At 45.0% G+C, this 17299-nt stretch overlaps 1 protein-coding gene across 4 annotated transcripts in view; it reads right to left on the minus strand.

The window, feature by feature from the left end:
- GSG1 (germ cell associated 1) overlaps positions 1-17299 on the minus strand; it is a 51112-nt gene that overhangs the window by 13400 nt on the left and 20413 nt on the right. Inside the window, exons 9-11 of one of the 4 annotated variants that reach the window (XM_088652019.1) lie at positions 15963-16539; positions 13196-13285; positions 2665-2764 (exon numbers count right to left, since the gene is read on the minus strand). The gene's annotated coding sequence lies outside the window, so the exon portion shown is untranslated. Of the gene's footprint in view, positions 1-2664; positions 2765-2858; positions 3134-10750; positions 11138-13195; positions 13286-15962; positions 16540-17299 lie in introns of those variants that run through there. The other 3 variants (XM_088652021.1, XM_088652020.1, XM_060279740.2) reach the window with 3 other exon arrangements.

Consider the following 17299-nt stretch of genomic DNA (forward strand, 5'->3'; position numbering starts at 1 on the left):
TCTTTCAGGGAAAACAGAGCTGGAGTCATTCATGAGCAGCGGCGATTAAACTGGCAACAGTTTAGAATGAGTTGGTGGGCCTCAGCTCAGGTGTAAAAGGCCCATGGCACAAAATCTGGGGCAGCTACTGATGCTTCTCCACAACTTCAGCCTTACCAAGAGAGGCAAGGGCTGAGAGTGGTCAGTAAAGATAAACTAATTTTTTCATATTGTTATTGTTTCATTCGTGATGCAAATTTATCTACGTCTCTTCAGCCATATGCCTGAATATGGGGAAAGTCTGCAGGGGGCTTCTGCAAGTAGAGCTCTCCCCATGATCAGGGTAAAACAGGGTCCACGGTCACACAGAGGTGTTTACCTACATTTCAGCAAAAGTGAGTTGAAACCCCATGCAGACCTTCTCTAGGAATAAGGGAGGCGCACTGTGTGCAAGGACATTGGAGGTGAGGTTTGCACACCTGCCACCACCCACACTTCTACCATTCATGTGTTCAGGTGCTCTGATCAGACACCCCCATGGGTGTTCAGGTGCAAGAGAAGACAGGACTCCTGCCCAGAGCTGTGCTGAAGAGCTTGCACAAGCCACACCTGCTGAAATCCCCTTTTCTTCTACACAATTTTTGAAAGTGCAGGAGCCCTGTCTTCTTTTTGCAGCTGCCCACCTTAGATCCATGTCACATGAATTGGGGGGGGGGAATGAACACATTCCGAGGACTGGAAATTTGGCACTGTTGCTACTTTAAACTTTCTGATAGCATTTCATTTTAATTCAAAATTTTAACATGAGCAAGAGCACAGGGACCAGCACAGCTGCACAAATTGCCAGGTGTGCAATTTAGTTTTTGTTGGATTACACAGGATTAGGAAGTGCTTGAGGTAGGCATCATCCCTTACATAACTATCTAACTGGAGTAAGGAGTGATTTTAAAATTGGTGTACTCAGAGGAGGACTGATTAATTTAGTGTTCCCCTGGGGAATCAGAGCAGCTTATTGGTTTCTGGCACTGCAGCCACACCACTAGAGTAAGAGTGAGGGATTCACAGAGTCTGAAATTTTACCCTAGCCCTGAACTACCGGTAGTTCTCTTGAGGCTACTTTAACTCTAGATAATATATAAAAAAAAATTCCTTCCAGTAGCACCTTAGAGACCAACTAAGTTTGTCATAGGTATGAGCTTTCGTGTGCATGCACACTTCTTCAGATAGATAATATAGACATGGGGGTTGAGTATTCTACTGGTATTTGTTTTGATGGTTTTCCTGTCTCTTACCCATGTATGCACAGATCCTCCTTTGTCCACACTTATCTAACACTTGCCAGCACCCTCAGCAGAATGACCTGAATGTGTAGGCTGTTGCATAAACAAACTCTCAAATGCACAAAGCCTCTACATTTCCGGTGGACCCTGGACCTAGTGGTATGGGAGAACACAGGAAAATGCCTGTTGGATCAGACCAAAAGCCCATCTAGGATAGCATTCAGTCCTCAAAGTGGCCAACCAGATGGGGAACTGGACTACATTTTTCTGCACTTTGATTTTAACTCTGCCGAGACGTATAAAACTAGGAAAAGGAATACAAAGCAAACAGTGGCAGTTATTTATCCCAACAGTAGGTGGCACTCCTTCCTTACAATTCCTTCTGAGGGGTGGAATCCCATTTGCTCCAGTTTTTGAAAATCTCCTACCACTGGAAGGGTAAAAGACTCTTTCTTCCTTTTAACTCTTGATTTTTAAAAGGAACAAACAAAAACATTTGGCTTTCTTTTTTCTCTGAATGCATTTTACTTCCTTCTCCTCCCTCTATGACTATGGAATATTTGTGATACCACCCTAGAATTTCACCCTAGAATTTTTATATAATCAAACCAATTATCTTGAAAATACCTGCTTTTGCTGTGTCCATCCACCTAGATCTGGGCTTTCCCAATAGACTTGTTTTGAGAGACAAAGGCAAAACCCCTTATTCTTTATTGTGCCCATATCTCGCCACTCCCAATTCCCTCCCTAGTTTCATCTTCTGCCACTTTCCACTATCTAAGGTGATCCCTTGGCATATTAGCATGATGATTTCAAAAATGAAAACAATGTGCCATTTATCCCTTTTCCATAGATAAGTTTATCTACAAGGGATATATCTTATTTTGGGGATGGGAGGGGAGACAGGCAGGCAACTGCAAGCCTTTTTTTTTTTTAAGGTCATGGTTAAGTTAGGCTCACCATCCCTTATGCATGATGACCCAAACACTTGATTCCTGCTAATGCTGGTAAGGATCTTCCTGTACTCACTATCAAATGAGGCGGATAAATATTTGCCCTGGGGGTAGTCAACTATATGAGGGAAAGTAATGATGAAATAAAGTTCAGCATTTCAGCACTGTCTCTTTGCACTGTTCACATTACCGTGATGCTACGTATGCCTATTCAGGCAAAGTCTCGATGGGTGATACTTAATGACACCGAGTCAATGTTAGTCCTAAGAACACAAGGAGAGCCATGCAGGATCAGGCCAAGAGCCCATCTGTTCCAGTATGCCATTCTCACAATGGCCAAACAGGTGCCCCATGGCAAGCCCACAAGCAGGACCCAAGTGGACTCCCCGGCTAGAGATGAGATGTGCTGAATCGGCAGCCCTGCCCTCCCACTTCCAAGGGCAACACCCCACCTGCGACTCTCAAAGATGGCACAGCTCTTCATAGCTCCTCATGGGGGGCACAGGAGGTTTCTTGCAGCGGTGCTTCAATGTTGAGTCCTTGGTAGCAGCCCTGGAAAGAGATGGGGGACATCATCACAAACAGGAACACCAAGACAGGAGAAGACAAGGCACAAAGAAATGCAGAGAGAGAGAATCAGCCATACCCAGGCAGCTGTTCTCACAGCTTATCCGATGAGGCGCTGGTTACCTCCAACCCTACAGCTTCTCTTTTTGCCTACTTGAGTTAAAAAATTCCCAGGAGATGGTCCTTTTCACTCCTTGGCTTCTGCAAAGGAAGGATCCTTCCCAGGGCAATAGCACCCAGACTGCTAGACCTCTCAAAGCTGGCGACAGATTCAAATGACAGTGTTTTTTTGTTTTTGCTTGAGCCCTAAGTAATTCCACTCAGATTGTAACCTTTATTTAGCTCTTTAACCCTTCCTTAGCAGCAGTATCCGTGGGATGTGCATTTCTAGCTGGTAACTACATTTGATGGGGAGCCGTGATTGGCTTTCACAAATCCCCTACTATGAAAGGCATCAAACCCCTCCGGAGATTTTAAAAATAGGAAATGACTTAATACTGGGTATTAGAAAGCTCCGGAATCAGAGCTTATTATCCCAAGGGGGGGGGTGTTTGTCACAATTGCTCCTCCCCAGGCCTTGCGGCGTGACCGCCATTCATTGCAATGGCAACAGATGTGCAAAAGATGTTTAGCCTTGGGTTGTGCCACAAAGATCCAAAGTCTTGTGGGTCCCCTAGCGGGTGTGTCTTGTCTACTCTTAGTAAAGTAGACTCCAGAGTTTATTCCAATGAATAAGAAAGAATAACAGTGAACGTGAGAGAGAGAGTTTTGTAAAAGAAAAGAAAAAGCCAGAGAGAGAGAGAGAATATCATGGAGCTGCTCTCTCTCTCTCTCTCTCTCTCTCTCTCTCTCTCTCTCTCTCTCTCTCTCTCTCTCTCTCTCTCTGTGTGTGTGTGTGTGTGTGTGTGAATCCTATACAATGGGGGAAATGGCCTCTTCTTCATTGGAGGTTTTTAAGTGGAGGTTGGATGGCTTTAAGTGGAGAGTCCTGCATTGCAGGGGGTTGGACTAGATGACCCTAGGGATCCCTTCCAACTCTACAATTCTATGCTTCTAAGGCTCCAGGGAACCCAAAACATTAGAAGAGTCCTGCTAGGTCAGAACAAAGATTGATCTAGATCAGCATCCTGTATTCCACAGGGACCAACCAGATACTTTGGGAAGCTGAAATGGAGGTTATGAAGGCAATAGCGCTCTCTCTCTCTCTCTCTCTCTCTCTCTCTCTCTCTCTCTCTCTGTGTGTGTGTGTGTGTGTGTGTGAATCCTATACAATGGGGGAAAGGCATTCCAATGCTCAAAAGATGCCAGTTACATAAATATGCAGATTAGATGGAGCCACAATAGGAATTTTTGGTCCTGCATCGTGTGAAATTGTAAGCTCGGAAGTGAAATGTGAGCACCCTTTACCCATTTCTCTCTTTCTCTGTCTTAACAAACCCTCAAATCTCTTAGGGCCCTGATTCAAATGTCTCATTTCCATCATGGGTTGCTTCTTTCCAAATGTGCTCCTTCATTCTGAATTATGTCACAGAAGCGGCAGGATTTCCACTTTTGCACAAGGTGCTTTGTCCCAATCTAGAAGTGCTCCTCGAAGAAACATTTGCCAGCCTCAGTTATGTCACTTGAATGGATGTTTAGCCCAGGGATAGGGAACTCAGTCTTATCTTGGTAATCCTTACAACAACACCGTAAAAGCAAGTTAGCTTTACTGGTCAATACTAATCAATAAGGTAAAAGGTAAAGGACCCCCAGACGGTTAAGTCCAGTCAAAGGTGACTACGGGGTGCGGCACTCACCTCGCTTTAGGCCGAGGGAGCTGGTGTTTGTCCGCAGACAGCTTTCTGGGTCATGTGGCCAGCATGACTAAGCCACTTCTGGCGCAACGGGGCACCGTGACAGACTAATCAATATGAGCCTCCTCACACAGCAGGTGGTGAGTGGACTGAGGCTGAGGGGAGAGTGGGCTGAGAAGAGATTTGAACCAGGGATTTCTCAAGCTCATGCTATTAAGCCTTAATTGCCAACTATGCAGTCTCTTTCTGGAGAATACTGGGAACATTGGAACGATGTTCTCTGTCCAGCCCAAAGGGGAATTTGATTTCTTCACTGGAAAGGGGGGAGGGAATTACATAAGTTTTCAAGAAGTACCTAGAGACATTCTTCTCTCACTGGATAGTTCACTTTGGTGTTAATCGTCCGTATTGTCTACACTGATTTGCAGTGGGTCTTTAGGAGGAGGAGGAGTTTGGATTTGATATCCCGCTTTATCTCTTCTTCTGAAGAAGAACATTGAATACATGGGGTAGGCTTCGCTATCAAAAACGACCTTGTGAAGCTCCTGTCAGAAGTCCCTACTATTAATGAGCAATTCTCAACCCTTCGAATAAAGCTCTCCAAAATCCAACAGGCTACTATTATAAGCGCTTATGCACCAACACTGGATGCCAATGAAGACCCTAAGGAGTCTCAAAGCGGCTAACTTTCTCCTTTCCCTTCCTCCCCCACAACAAACACTCTGTGAGGTGAGTGGGGCTGAGAGACCTCAGAGAAATGTGACTAGCCCAAGGTCACCCAGCAGCTGCATGTGGAGGAACAGAGACGAGAACCCGGTTCCCCAGATTATGAGTCTACAGCTCGTAACCATAAAATCTGGAACCTTCTTCCTGCAAATCAGATGTTCTGCCACTAACCTATGACCCGTTTCCCTGAAGACAACACAATGCATCAGGAATTAAGGACTTGGGAGATGGCAGTGGTTACTTAGCTGTGAGGGATAGACACTCTGCACCAGCTCAAGGGCAACCCTAATATATAAACTGGGCAAAATGGTAATCTATATACATATCTATCACAGAACAAGAAGTTTCTAGAACAGACAGACGTACAGTGGGGTACCTATACAGGGAATTGTGTGAAATCATTGTTGCAGAGTTGTAAAAACAAGTCAATCTATTGTGTTGGGGTCATTGGTATTCAGACAGTTGTTTTCCTATGTGTGGAAAAACAGGAGTGCCCAGCCCATAATTTAATCACATTGTGCCAGTGGGTGTGGTAGTGGTTGCTATAGCAACAGCTTGTACTGTGTAATTCCTCTTCCTCTGGCTTTGGGCAACGAGGAGTGTCTGGCTGGGGCTGGATATTACTCGTGAGGTCTGTTTCCCACAAACGAAACAGTTTTCCTGCACAGAGATCATTTCTAGGAAGGGAACAATGCACTTATTTCACCAGCATTGCATGTGAGTTGCGGATGACGAGGTCCTCACTCACCCAGCCTCCAATCCGTGGCAGAGGTGCTGTGGGGAGATCAAAGGAGGGAAAACTCCAGAGCTTTGTGCCAGGACAAAAGGTCCCAAGGACCCCTGGAAAATATGGTTTTCCTAAGGATGCTCTTTGGAAATGGCATCTCCCAAGGGTACCTACCTGGGGTTTTGGCCCCATGCCAGAGTGGGGACTGGGAGGGAGATAGTTCTCCCTGCAGCTGGAGTTCTGCAGCTGCTCGTCTGGCCAGTCAGTGGGGTTTAAAAAGAGCAGGTTAGGGACCAGGGGCCATGTGAGTGAAAGGGAGAGAATTTGGGGTGTTACAGGGGGATGAACCAAGCTTTGGCCTGCAAATCAGGCACCCTGCTTCCCAGTTTGGTGGGAAGTAGCTCGGCTTATTTCTCCAGCAAAGCTGATGTGAGCTACAGGGGCTTCCTCATCGCTACCCACATATTCAAGGCTCCTCTTTTGCAGAAAGCTGACGCCTGTACTCTTGAGCATGTGCAAGCTGCTGTAGGTGGCATCAACAATATGCTTGTTTCCCATGGAAATCATGTGCATGAATCACAGGGTATGAATCACACTTGGGTTTGCATGCTTTGGCTCTGTGCAAAGAAGGATTGGAGCAGCCAAGCCAACTCTTTGGACCAAGCCCTGTTCCTGAACCTTTGACAGCAATTTGAGTGGCAGGCATGAGCTGGTCAAAGTACTGTGTCCCTAGCTCCACCTATGGCATTCAACTTCTCATTAAAGGCACAAGAGCAGGGCAGGGCATTTTCTTCTATTATCAGTTGGCAAACTTACCCCAAACACCCTCTGATTCTCCCCACATGGGAGGGACCGCGTTGGGACTTTTGGGATTATGATTGATGGGGTGGTGCAAAGCTCTGACTGGCCAGAGAACAGTAGATTGACAGAAAGATCTGCAGAGCTTCTCTGACTTCAAAGAGAAGTATAAAAATGTGTGGGGCATAGGAAAGTGTGAGATCTTGAGATTTTGAGGTTTGTTAAAATAAGAATAATAATTGCCTGATATTTTCCAGGTGGCGCTGTGGGTTAAACCACTGAGCCTAGGGCTTGCTGATCAGAAGGTGGGCGGTTCAAATCCCCATGACGGGGTGAGCTCCCGTTGCTTGGTCCCAGCTCCTGCCAACCTAGCAGTTCGAAAGCACGTCAAAATGCAAGTAGATAAATAGGAACCGCTACAGCGGGAAGGTAAACAGCATTTCCATGTGCTGCTCTGGTTTGCCAGAAGCGGCTTTGTCATGCTTGCCACATGACCTGGAAGCTGTACGCCGGCTCCCTCGGCCAATAATGCGAGCTGAGCGCGCAACCCCCAAGTCGGTCATGACTGGACCTAATGGTCAGGGGTCCCTTTACCTTTACCTATTTTCATTGGGAAGGCAGTACCTCAGTAGCCCTAGTGGACTGCTTGCCACCCTATTCCTGACAAGCATTTTTTTTATTTAAAAAAATCAGATTATCTGGGTTTGATTTGTGATGGTTTGTCCAAAGCAGAGAAGACCAAAAGAACAAAAAAGCAGAGTGACTTCAGGTTGTCCAGCAGAAGGCAGCTTCCAACAAATTAAAAGCACAGTAAAACATAAAACATTAAAAACTTCCCTATACAGTACAAGGCTGCCTTCCAGAGACAAGAGCTAGCAACCTGATGGACAGCATGGAGTAAAACTGTACCACTGTCCCACATCAGTCCAAACCCAAAACAGGGTGCAGCTCTGGGATAAATATTTCCTGTGGCCTGACCGGGGATGGGGCAGGGAATGGAGGAAGAATCTTAAGGCGATGATCTCTGCTGCCCCCTACAGTGCTGCTAATAAATTCATCCCAACAAAAATTGCTTCCTGGAGAGAATAAAAGAGCAAGATTAAGCAATTGGACCCTGCCGTTGGTGACCAGGGCTTGTTTTTGTGAGCCAGCGATGGTATGAAGAAAAGAGGAAGGGAGGAGCACCTCTGAATGAACATGCAGAAATGTGAGGAGCAGGAGGGTGCGGCTGACAGAAACATTATACAGAATTGAGATGTTGCGCATGTAGCTACTGTGCTCGAAAGAAACCAGAAAGCCATGCTGAAATGTCGCATCCATCTACATTGAGGATTTGCTTGCAAGTTGCTGCTTTAATGAGGATGCTCCTAGCTTGGGGATGAACAAGAGGAATGAGATGTCCAGCAATGCCATAAGAATGTTACAGTTGTGACAAGGAATAAAGATATTGCTAAGTCACAACAAACTTTGACACATCATGATGCAATATAAATATACGTAAAAGGAAGGGAATGTACACACTAAGACTGGCCTTGTTCCATGTGAGTTTCATAGAAGGAAGTTTCATTTGGGTTGAGCAAATATTTGAAATATTTCCCCCCTCCTTTCTCAAAACCAAGATGTCTATAAAAAGCACAGCTTAGAAATGTGAGCTGCTATTCCATTCAAATAAGGTGTTAATTAGAGGCGTATTGTTCCAATCTCATCAGTGATCTCATACAATCTCATCAGCATAGGGTTTAAATTGAGGGACAAATCAGTGGTATATTCAATCATTTACGTGAGACCTCCAATTTAATTTTCCAGGGGCTACTTGGCCAAACAAAATAAAAACCTTTGTTTTTACTCAAGTAGTAGGTATTTTCTTTTGCAATGGAATAAGGTTTTTGAGCATTAATAAAGCAATGTGGCAAGCTGTTTTAAGTTTGCACAGAAGCCTCGTCCATTTTGAGCAGCACGCAAAAATCAAATCACTCTGAATGCTAAAACAGGAAGCAATAAAATGGACATCATTCTGTGTTCAAGTTTAAAAACAAAGCTTGATCTTCTACTCAATTCCTAGGGGAGGCAGTAAGATTCTGCATTTACAGCATGTACCTATGGGCAGTGACAGTATGAGGAGTCTGGGAATATTCACAAACATTCTGGCTTCTGAGGGGAATGAAGCTCACTATAGCAACTCTCTAAATTGAACGGACAATTGACCAGAAAAGAAACTTCATACAGACTGAGGAACAGCAGGAGTAAAGTATGATAAACTCAGGAAATATGAATAGGCTTGTTATTATCTTTCACTCTGCCAAGGAAACAAAAAATCTCAGTCAGGAAAGTGCGATGGGGGGGGGGAGGGGAGAAGAGGAAATGATGGAGCTCTATATAGTGAGGGATAGGGAGGAAATCTGATTCGGTTCACATTTAAAGGCAAACCTTTCTAATTCACAATATCCAAAACAATATGCAAACAGAAACACAACCATTCTTTGAAATCCATGCTTCTCCTAATTCTGAGGTGCTGTTCTCCAGCCAAGTAAAAAAATGTACTTACTAGTGTAAAGTATGCATAAAAATGCATATGTCTGCAACAATAACACAGAAATGCACTATCCTCTAGTCTAGTCAATGCACCCTTTTATCAAAGGTGCTGCTGTCTTTTTTCTGACACGAAGCTCCATCTTGAAACATGCAATTCACTCATGTTTGCTAAAAACAGGGGCACAACACAAAAGAACAGACAATGCCTCCTTTCTTTTCTCCCTTTCCTCTCCCAGATGTGGGAACTCTTTTAAGTGAGGCCAAGGAATGTAGGAAGGGTCTGTTTCAAGAGAGAGACCCCCACCCCACCCCCGCCACACAGAGAGAGAGAGAGACTGCCAGAGATTATTTCAGAGTTTCCCTTCGGAAGATCTTCCTCTGCCTCTTTGCTTAGGCCCTGAAGGCCGCCTCAGGCTTTGCATATCACAACCACTGAGAGAAGCAGCGGTGAGCAAGTTTTCTTTTCTGCCTTTCCTGTGTCAGGTGTGAAACAGAGAATCCAACAGCAGCGTCTAGCCTCCCTGCCTCAGGTGGCACAATGTCATGATTTATTAATTGGTTATTTCTATACCGCTTAATATATTAAAATATATGTCTAAGCAGTGCAGAAGAAACTGAAGCAACGACAACCTAAACAAAACATTGCAAAAATACACAGTCATATAAAAAATGTTACACACACATACACACACACACATTCATTTTCCTTCTGACGCACCCTTCCTCTCAGCATCCAGGTTCTCACCCAGGGTTAAAACAAACTCTCAGCTCACCCACAAAAGTCTCACAATGAGAAGGGTTCCTGGAAACAGCGGACATCACCCTAGTCTCTCACTCTAGACTTGCTTTTCATGGGCAGACCCAGGGCTTTTTTTCAGCCAGAACTCACTGGAACCGCATTCTGGCACCTCTGAAGCATTGCGGTGCCATTCCCCGGCACAGCACTTGGGGCTGCGTGGTGGTGGAGGCCAGCAACACAGTGGTTGTAGCAGCGTGGCAGAGGTTGGCGGCATAAGGCCGCGGGGCTCAACAACTTTGGTTCCAGCACCTCTTTTTCTTAAAAAAAAGAGCCCTAGGCAGGCCCAAGGTACCTCCTCCGGCTGCCGTCAGCTGTGTCCCATTCAGCTCCACACTCAGTTCCAAGTACAGCTGGTTTGTTGAGTTTCCCAGGGGGTCCAGAGGATGGGGGAAAGACCCCCTTCACTCATAGTTCTATCCTCTCTTTCTCCTCCAGCTGCTTCCCACCCACCCCCCGGTCTTTCCAGAGCACCCACTAGCATGTTCAATTTCAACAAAATTTTGAGACGGCAAACACAATAAGGACTGTAAAGCATCATGTAAACTTTTAACAAGTGTTATATAAATTATTAGTAATATCAGCCACTGTTTTGGTACCTTATGTACACGATGTGGCTCCCTTTTCATACACCGCAAGTTACCCTGGAGGGTAATTGCAGCAGGCCATTTCCTCTCCGGCGATGGCTCAAATATGTTGCTGCTGCCGAATGACTTATATTTGTATCTAGAGAAAATGATTTCATTTTTATCCTTATTCTAGCCAGCTATTTGGTCATGTTTGGAAAGGGGTGGAAAGGCTTTGAAGCTTCAGGGCTCACACCAAAAAAGCTTTTCTGTCTGCTGGAGAATGGCTTCAGTCGCTCCAAATGAGGGTGTGGGCTTTTGAGAAAATGGGTCTCTCAGGACCTCCATCTTCAGCCATGAGAGGAGGAGGAGGAGGATTACGGGGCCCTTGTTTTTGAAAGGAGGTTCATTTCAAATGATTCCCGATAGCCGGCAGTGATAAAAATAATAATAAAATCATTTTGCCTGTTTTGCTGAATGCTACCAGTTGCTTCAAAGAGCTGCTTTCTGCTGCTTTATCGATTTGATTGCTGTTATATGTTTCTTTTTGTTGTGAGTTCTTCTACTTTGATTATTTATTTATTTTATTAAAGATTTTATTGGGTTACAAAGAATATGTGCAACGTCTCTTGTAACATCTTTACAAATCAGTTTCATTCGTTGAGACATTGGGAAGAAAAAGGGGGAAAGAGGTAGATGGGGGAGGGCGGGGGTGGGGTCGAGTGACAATGTTTCTATTTTGCTTAGTGTGTGGGGGCTTTTTGTTTTGTCAGCGTCGCTTGTGTAGGTTCTCTGCTGTTCGCTTGTGTTCCTTTGGTGGTGAGAGATGTTGGGGTTGGCCTCTAGGATATGGTTGTTCATTTGTGGTTGGCTGTAGTGTTCTTTGTTTTGTGTGTGAGTGGGGTGGGTGGGTGTTTTGGGTCAGGTTAGCCATATTGATTCATATGGTGTTGGTGGATTTTTGTCATTGTCTTGTTGGGCCGTGTATGTGATAAAGGTGAAGCCGTCTTCTTCTATTTGTCCCCGTGTCAGTTTCAGCTTATTGGTTAGTTTTTTCTAATAAGGCTGCTTCCCATACTATTTGGTACCATTGGTCCATGCTTACTCCTGACAGGTCTCTCCAGTGTCTAGTTATGGTGTTTCTGGTTGCTGAGAGTAGGTGGGTTGTAAACTGCCTTGGAAGCTTTACTGATGGGCAACATGAAAATGTCTTAAGCATCTGTGTGTACACAAACATATACACAAACTGTCTATTGTGAAGCAGAAACGGGATGGTGTGTCCCTGACAGCTGCAGGCCCAGCTATCTCAGACTGGAGATGAAACCTTGCAGGGACAGGTGGTATTTCAGAGACTGGATCAGAGAGAGGGGGCCGGGGGGGGGAATGAAAGGTGGCATGTAAGAACATTGAGGGTTGCCTTGCTGGCAAAGGCCAGGGCACATCTAGTCCAAAGTTCTTGCTTCCACCAGCAGCTGTCCAGGAAACAAGAAGAGCATGCAGACAATGGCCATCTCTGGATCCACTTCTTCACCCAGCCAGCACCTGGAAATTGACCTAGGAACATGAGAAGTTTCATTTATCCCACCAGCAGGGTCATAGCTACCAGTAAAAACATTTGCAAATATTTGCTACCCTTGCCGTGACAACAGACAGGCAAGAGGAGGCCCTGTGAGTGATGCCCCAAGCCCAGTCTGCGTTGCCACACTCCCCTGGTGCATCAAGAGGACCACCACCTCTTTTTGCCCACCATGCAGAGGAGAAGCAGGGCAATGGCAGATGTGCCAGCTGCTGCCAACTAGGTCGAGAACAGTCTCCTTGGTGTGTGACATGTGATTCCCCTTAATTCCTGAGAGAGCCAGCATTAATATTTGCAGCACATATTTGCAGATCATACATTTTCTTTCAAGTATGATCTGCGTACTTGAAAAATGCCACCCCACCCCCCAATCTGACAGCTCTTTGATGTCTCTTTGCCATGTGATAGCTGCCTACTTCATTCCAAGTGCTCTCCTCTTCTTGCCTTGAACTAACCTATTCATCTGAAGAGATCCCTGTACACCCATGTGTCTCTCCATTCATCAATTGTTCCTTCCCGGTGCTCAGGCCTTGCCATATAAACCAGCATTACTGATGCCGTAATGATTTCTTTACATTTCCTTGCCACGTGAAAATTTCCAAAGGGAAATCCAACCCCCTTTGCTGTTCCAGACACATGTCTTTTCCAAATTCCTGAATGTTAGGAGTCCCACTGAAACAGGAGCAGAAACTTCTGGGGATCTTTAATTATTATTGTTACAGTTCATATTTGCATAGCAAGGAATGGCCTCAGCAGAGCTATTTTCCACTGCATTCAGCACCAATATAGCAGAGTGCGACTACGACTGCAGTTCTTGCATCTGAAAAAGTTTGCTTCAACTTCTTCCATGCGGACTATGGCTGCAGCCTGCACTGATGGCTCCCAGAGTTTTATGTATTTACCGGTATCCATCACGTTTATATCCCACCTTTCCTCCGACGAGCTCAAGGTGGCGTAGATTGGCCTCCTCCCAGCTTATCCTCACAACGACCCTGCAAGGTAGGATAGGCCATGAGAGACTGACTTGCGCAAGGTTGTCCGGTGAGCTTCATGGCTGAGTAGGGATTTGAACCCTCATCTCCCAACAGTTCAGCCACTGCACCACAGACCGTATGACGACCTCCTGAAAGACAGGGCATTTTTGCGAAGCCTTGCGCCTAAAATATAGCAGCAAAAGGACAACACGAACAGGCGAACTCGGATGGATTTGGCTGGGAAAGGTTGTTTTTGTTTTTAAGTAAGGATAGCCTATAATCACAGAACCCACAACTCGTTATTTCTCGGTCTCTTGTCAGGAAGCTACAAGGACCTGGATCCATTTCAAGCCTTCATGTTGAAATTCCTTCTTTGTATGTATAGTACACACAGGCAGCGTGCCAGAATCCTGAGAGGCGGAGGGGAAAAGTGAGGGAGTTCAATGCCATATTATTAAAACCAGGTTCAGACACGTTGCAAAGTGTCAGAAGATGAGCTGCTGCAACACCTCTGCTGGGTTGGCTGTGCTTTGCTTTTTGCCACACAGTGGCTACATATATGCTTGGTGGCCCTCCCACTTTCCAGAGGCAGAGAAAACTGCCAGAGATGGCAGCCCAGCTTCCCTTAGGATGGGGCAGCCTTGGAGTGTTGCCGTTTGTTTAAAAGAGACATTGCTGTGTGCTCTTATTTTCATTAAGATATGCATTTTTGTGCACAGTCTCTGTCTGCATTGCAAAATTCAGTGGAATGTGAATTGTGCATGGCAGCTTGTGTTTTGTTCTGCTTATGGGTGTGAGTTAGGCAGGTTTGCATTAAAAGGCAAGCTGAGCAAGTTTCTCCCCCAGCCCTATTGACTATGGAGAAACATAAGTGGCTCATTCACAGCCATTAGCAAGCATCAAGGATATAAAAGGTGGTCCTTGTTACCATGAAAATGTGTTCCAGATTAAATTTGTTGGCCTTCAAGGTACCACAAGACTTTGTTCTTACAGCAGCAGACTCATATGATAATGGATTCAAATTGCTAGAAAAGAGATTTCAACTATACTAAATAATAATTTATTATTTATACCCCGCCCATCTGGCTGGGTTTCCCAGGAAGAACTTTCTGATGGTAAGAGCTGTTCTATAGTGGAACAGACTCCCTCAAAAGGTGGTGGACTCTCCTTCCTTGGAGGTTTTCAAGGAGAGGTTGGATGGCCATCTGTTATGAATGCTTTAGTCGGGAATCCTGCATTGCAGGGGGTTGGACTAGTTCACTCTTGGGGTGCCTTCCAACCCCACCATTTTATGATCCTATGACTTCTTGAAGGGGCATTCATTCATTTCATTTGTACACCTCTTTTCCATGCACACACAAAATTGTGATCAAAGCAACTTACAATACATAAACAGGGATGCCTTTCTAACAAAACCACTACAAAACAATTACATAATAACATAGCAAAGCAAAAATATAACAGCATGCAAAAAAACCCCACCCACATTTCAATACTACAAGTATAACAAGTTTTAGTAAACATCACACAGCAGCCAATAGAAAACAAACAAGGGAGCTTCACAGTTTCTCTTAAGTCCTAGAAACACCCCTCCCATAATGTTGCTCTCAGGCATGATGTTTGTCTGGGATAAACCAGGGTCCAGGTTAAGAGAGGAACAGTTGGGGGCCCTTCATGAATTGCGCAATGTCCCCTCCAACTCCCTCTCTCCACTTAGAAAACCTTCCCACCACAGACATCTAAAAACAGCAGCTAAGAAGCTTGCTAAAGAACTTCTGGGAACCCAGCCTACTGCAGGGTACAGGATTGGATCAGAGTGTGGCCAGCCTGTTTAAATAAAATAGCCATGTACAATATAAGAATTGCACCATTAACAAATCTATTTATTAATTTTATTTAAGCTATTTATATACCATATATCTTTCTAATCAAATGTAATAGAATATCAGTGTTCTTCCCGCCCCCGCCCCCCCCCATGGTGTAGTTAGTACTGGCACCTATTTTTATCAACTTTTTAATTAAACGTTGATCACAAACTCAATAAAGAAGGGCGGAGAGGGCAGAGGAAGAAGTGAGGAGTGGCAAAGGCATTTTGCAATTCATCAACATCATATTTCACACAGAAAAGCACTGAAGCATGCAATGGATAAGATGGAGTGAAACTAGTCATAAAAACAGGGAGGGGGGATCCTCTAAAATGCTTGCAGAAATAAATATAATGGGTTTTTGTCAACCCCCCGCAGCTCAACAGGGAGGGGGAGTTCCACAGAACTGGGACCACAGCACTCAGGATGCTTGTGGTAGATGGGAGCCATAGGGGACCATGAACAGAAACTCCCTCAAAGCTTTCAGTGATGGGGCAGAGATAGAATCCTTGAATGGTAGAGTTGAAAAGGACCTCCAATGCCATCTAGTCCAGTGTTTCTCAACCAGTGTGCCTCCAGATGTTTTGGGACTACAACTCCCATCATCCCTAGCTAGCAAGACCAGTGGTCAGGAATGATGGGAGTTGTAGTCCCAAAACATCTGGAGGCACACTGGTTGAGAAACACTGATCTAGTCTAACCCCCTGCAAAGCAGGAATGACAGTTAAGGGATCAGATATCGTTGTAGTCTCATTGCTGAGCAACAAAACATGCAGAGCTCAGTGGAGGGGGAGGCCAGCCAACCAGAAGAGCCTCTGAGCTGTACTCACCTTGGAGGCAGAGTCAGCATCCAAAGTCAGGTCCAGTCCTAGGGTTGGGCGAACAGCCATCCACGTGGTCCAGGAGTCAGGGAACCTGATGGTCATAAGGTGAAGGGTCAAGATGAGCAGGAAGCAGCAAGGTAGGACCAGGAACTACAAGCCTTGTTGCCAGCAATTGGCTGCTGCTGGAAGCTCTGCTTAAGAAGGCTGAAGCCAGCTGGTTCTTCTCATCAGTGCCTTGAAGGCTGATCAGCTCCAGGTGGAGTCACTCTGCCTTCTCCCCTTCAGGCTGCTGTTCAGCAGGCGAAGCTGACTCCTGACCCATGACAGATATAAGGGATCCGGGCAGTCCTGAAGATATCCTGGACACAAGTTGCATTAAGTAATTCTGGGGGTGATCAGTGTGAGGAGCAGGGCAGCAGACTCAGGCTCACTAGCAAGATCTTGGTATGTGGAGGTCAGAGGCCAGGGGCAGCTGATGTGAAACTGCTACCTTCTGCCACACATGGATTATACCCAGAATTGCCATTTGCATGGGCTGAGGAATAATGTTCTAGTGCCTTTTTCTTCTTAAATGGTTTTTCTCCTATATACAAATGATACAAATACAAAAAATAAATTATTATTATTATTATTATTATTATTATTATTATTATTATTATACAGTTTTCACACTGTTGGTTTTGAACTAGTCTGACCATTTTATTGGCTTTTAGCTAGGTTTATTCAAACCCAACTCAGTTGTGGGCAATGTAAACTTTGAAATGCTTGTATTTTATTTTATTTTTTAAAAAGATATTCTACCTTTGTATCCTGTCTCACTCACCCATCTCTATCCTCCATCTCTCTGTCTTCATTAATGGACATGCTTCCCCCCCCCTCTCTCTCTGACACATGCAAGGCTTTTTCAGCACAATTAAATTTAAAATTGCCTTGCCAAGGCGACCTCTGGGCCATGTAAAGGGGAATGGCTGCCAACTAGCTAAATGTTTCATTTTGTGCAAATGGTCACTCTTTCTCCCTTCTGGGAACTGTGGGCAAGCCTGTGTGTTGGGAAAAATAAGGATTACCGGTATACAATTTCGCTCTGATTCATCCTTGTTGGGGGGAAACACATCCAAAGCAGAAAAGTTCCTGTTTCAAAACTCAGCTGAACCATGATTGTCCCACCTAGCTAACCTGAAGCAAGTAACTGCCTCACAGCCTCAAACTCACCTGCAATAGTGGGGTAATAATAATCCTGGCCTATCATACAGGGTTGTTGTAAGGATGACTGAGATAATGTACGGTAGACCTTTTGAGCATTTATGAAAAGCTCTATATACCCACACCCGTTTGTCTTCTTT

Source organism: Zootoca vivipara, chromosome 9, assembly GCF_965207765.1.
Source record: "Zootoca vivipara chromosome 9, rZooViv2.hap1.1, whole genome shotgun sequence".
NCBI lineage: Eukaryota > Metazoa > Chordata > Lepidosauria > Squamata > Lacertidae > Zootoca > Zootoca vivipara.